The sequence below is a fragment of the Lonchura striata genome, chromosome 4 (genome assembly GCF_050655825.1).
Source record: "Lonchura striata isolate lonStrDom1 chromosome 4, ASM5065582v1, whole genome shotgun sequence".
Classification (NCBI taxonomy): Eukaryota; Metazoa; Chordata; class Aves; order Passeriformes; family Estrildidae; genus Lonchura; species Lonchura striata.
Genome location: NC_140706.1, coordinates 43493874 through 43498250, shown reverse-complemented (window position 1 = coordinate 43498250; position 4377 = coordinate 43493874). Strand labels below are relative to the sequence as shown.

At 40.5% G+C, this 4377-nt stretch overlaps 1 long non-coding RNA gene across 2 annotated transcripts in view; it reads left to right on the top strand.

Moving 5' to 3' along the window:
- The window catches only part of LOC146767607 (uncharacterized), a 121760-nt gene that overhangs the window by 93995 nt on the left and 23388 nt on the right, over nucleotides 1-4377 (top strand). The window lies entirely within an intron of this gene.

Below are 4377 nucleotides of genomic sequence, written 5' to 3'. Positions count from 1 at the left end.
GAGGTGTGTGTGAGTAGTGTGCAGATCCCAGAACACTGTACAGTTCAAGCATATCTTCTGTCTATTTAAGGTAGAAGATTTTTTCATTTGTATGTCTTGAATTCCTTTTTCTGTCAAGTGACAGTACTTATTTTAGTTGTTATCAGATTTCTAAGTAGCTCACAGATAAGAATAACTTTTCCCTAACTGAGAAATGTGTAGGTTTATAGGCTCTGTTTTGTGTCATTACACATTTAAAAATCATTTGAATTTTCTAATGAATATGAAAATGAAAAGATGGATTATTTCAGGAAGCTATGTCAGTATTGTTGTTAACATCTACTACCTTCTTTGTGCCAATGCCTTTGCAAGTTTAATACTGTGTGACCTTGAAACTTGCAGGCTAAAGAGTACTGCTGTTTGCAGTAGAGGAGACCTTACTCTTGCAAGCACTGTCTGGCACCAAAGTAAATGAGATATAATTGCTTAAAATAGTTCTAAAAGAATAAAAATAACATTAATTTTCCTCTGTGACCGACAAGACAGACATAACTATTCTACAGGGGTTCTCCCTCCTCTTCCTCTTATGTCTTTTTGTTTTGGGGCAGTTCTCTGTCCACTGAAGTAAGTGATGCTTTCCAGAAATCACGACACACTGATTAATTCCTCAGTTGAGGCGCAGCCTGCTGATTTGTAATGCTGTCTATTCATACTCATTTCAAATGACTGTTAAATCAGAGCACTGAACACCCACATCTCTGCCGTGTTCCTTCAGCAATGTTTAACAAATTGGTTCCCCAGAATTCACTGTTCCCTTTCCTGAAGAACTGCTGCTCCAGTGAGCACAAAGTCAGTCCTGTGCCACAGCAATGGTGGCATTCAGCTCAGCAAAGTCTGTTTAGATTTGAGTATTGTAGTGTCCCCAGCTCAAATGACAATTAGCCACCTCTACTTGCCAAAGTTGTCATCACTTTTTTCTACAACTGAGCAAGGCTCTGCATACGAACATGCACATGTCCATGGTATTGCACATGTCTTCATTTAAAAACAAATTTGATGGTGGAGGAATATTTCTTCCCAATGGCATTGTGGCTCTCTTAGAAACTGTATCTAAACTTCCATGCCAAAAATCTTCAATAATTGTACAAATGATGCCTTGCTGGTGATCTTGATTTTATTGTCTCAGAAGATATAATCATACAACCAGACCTTAAAATAGCATATCTAGCTCTAGTAGGAGACAGTAACAGTAACTGTAATTGGTGTACTGCTACATAAAATTGCATATTTGAGTGCTGTGAAGTTTGAACTAATTATTGTGTGTGTAAGTATAGGTACAACTTGTAGCCCATAGTAATTTTGTTTGCTGCCCAGAACACATTTCTGGCTGGAGATTCCATATTCTTTCACAGAATAACCACTTTCTCTTTAAGCTGATAGAGCTGGGGAAGGGGGAAGCAGCCTCTGAGTGCAACAAGAAAAATTTAGCCTCTGCAAAAAGTGCTGGATTCTACTAGACAGTGTAATTAATGAAAATATTTAGACAAAAGAGCCTATGGAACTCTTTAAAGCACAAAAAGGAACATTTATCTGCATTATGTCTCTTGCTGCAGTTCACATTTTCAGCTGGCTCTGTGTCAATAGTAGCTTATGATTCTGTTAGTTTTACAGAGAGAGAAATCATACCTAGATGATGGATGTCACTTGTGGATTTCTTGTTGTTTTTTTCCCATGAAGTCAGTCTGCAGTGTATTAGCAGGTTATTCTCCTATAACATTGCAAGATGCCTGGCAAATGTAACAAAAGTAGTTGGTAAATAGGTGCATATTCCATTTACAAACAGTTCTCAGTAGTTCAGTATTCTTATGGCTTCTGCTTATTGCAGAAAATTGAGGTGGACAAGTGGATAGCATGAACTCTGGGGAAAAAAAACAAAACCAAACTCACCTGCCTGACTTTAATGACTGAGGCACAGTGAGATATCTAAGACTGGTAACTCCAAGAGTAGTAGATCATACTCTTGTGTCAGGGAACGGTTTTTTTTGATTCAAGAAATGAGTTTTAAAGGGGAGGTGTTTGGTATTTTATGCTTCAATGAGTTGGTGTTTCATAGAGATACCTGAACTAAAGAGATAAACTTCGTAAACACTTGATGCAAATTGACTCTTCTCTATTCACCTTTCCATATAATGCCCCTCTGCCAGAGTTTTTGTTGAACAGAGAAACCTGAAATTGAATTATACCAAAGCACACGCTTTCTGTGTCAGTCACGTTTCAGTAACGTAAATTCAGATAGATAACTTGTGAAAGATCAGTTGGAGAAGAGTTTGTGTACTGTGGGTGTTGCACCAAGCTACATGGTGGTGTTCACCTCATCTGGGCCTGCTTGGCCTCTTGGGTTTACAGTTATGGAGTCTTCAGTTGCTGAGTGTCACAGCAAAGAGACTGCTTGTAGGCTAGCAACATGAAGGAAGAGTTTGTGCTGGTTTGTAAAGTGCTCTGAAAATGTCTCCAAATTTAAGTGTCTAATTGCATGTTCTTGTTCAGTGTGATTTTTTTTAAGAGTCTTTGTTTTCATATGTTTCAGCACAACTGTGAGAATATTCTAGTTGCAGGGACTTCTGCAAAGGATTAAACAAAATAACAACTTCACTGTGTCATAGGGGCTTGTTTCAAAGTACAAACCACTTTTTTTCTGGACATTACTTATCTTCCTTGTCTGAATTCTGGGTACTTGGACTTATTCCTGTAAGTTTTAGTTTGTGCTGTTTTCTACTGATTTTTCTTCTCATGGAGTGAGCTGGTCAACTTAAGGAAGGTAGAAGGTCTTTGTATATAATTTTTGCATGATCTCTACATACACAACCTCTACAGAACACAGCTGGGCAACTATTGTGTACTTTGACAGCATGCACTGAGAAAGTTGGAGTCTCTCTCTTCAGTTTTGATGGTGTTTCTCAGATTTTAGCTTCTTGCAGCAATGATTGCCTTCACTGCTGATTCATATGGAGATGCAGTAGTCTGTTTTGCAATGCTGACTTGAAATTGTAACTGTAATACACACACAATTTCCTGTAAGAAAAATAAATATTTGTCCTTATTTCCAGGCACTATTAAAAAAAAATCAGTGTAAATCTCTGTAAAGCCATAAGATTTATTAAAGAGAGCAGCTTTGTTCAAAATAGCAAAAGTGCATCTCCATTAGTTCTACTATATGTTGTTCTCAAGTATGACTTTGTTTTCCACCTGAGAAAAGTCCTAAACTTAAGCATGTTTATTATGGTTTGTTAGTATTGGAGGTATTTATGTTCATATCGCAGAACTCAAAACTGACTGCGAATTAACTGTAAATTATGACAAATCTTAAGTATAGACCAACATACAGACTCTGAGGATAAAGGTGTATTAATCATCTTAAAAGTGGTTGAAGCTCAGATGATTTCCTATTTAACTTGCTTAGGTCTTGAGAATGATAAAATCTTAAAAATTTCTGGAGTCCTGGAATCACTTCAGCCAATCTGTCAATATGCGATAGAAACTGTTTTACTTAGGTATTGAACTTTCCCTTGGCCCTTTTCAACACGTGTCATAGGAAAGGAGCTGAACTGTCACCTGGTGTGTGCATATCTCAAAATCACAGAATATCCTGAGTTGGAAGGGAACCTTCAAGATCATTAAATCCAGCTCCTGGCTCTGCACAGGACACCCCAGGAGTCACACCATGGGCCCAAGAGCATTGTCCAAGAGCTTCTTGAACTCTGTCAGGCTTGGTGCTGTGACCACTTCCCTGGGGAGATGTTCCAGTGCCCAACCACCCTCTGGGTGAAGAACCTTTTCCTGATATCCAACCTAAACTGCCCCTGGCACAGCTTCAGGTCCTGTCACTGGTCCCCACAGAGAAGAGATCGGTGCCTGCCCCTGTTACTCCCCTCACCAGGAATTGTGACTGCAGTGAGGTCTCAGTCTCCTCTCCTCCAGGCTGAGCACACCAAGTGACCTCAGCCACTCCTCACACAGCTTCCCCTCAAGGCTCTTCTCCATCCTTATTGTCCCACTCTGGACACTCTCTGACAGCTCAGTGTCTTTCTTATATTGTGTCACCCAGAGCTGCCCCCAGCACTGGAGGTGAGGCCGCCCCAGTGCAGAGCAGAGCAGGACAATCCCTCCCTTGCCCAGCTGTGCCTGATGTCCCCAGGGCAGGGTTGGCTCTCCTGGCTGCCAGGGCACAATGACTCACATTCAGTGCCATGGCCCAGGACCCCCAGCTCCCTTTCTGCAGCGCTGCTCCCCAGCCTCTCGTGTCCCAGTCTGTGTGTACACTCGGGGTTGCCCCATTCCAGTTCACTATGAGGGAGCTTTAACATTTTCCAATTATCATTTCTTACTAATATTGTTTTT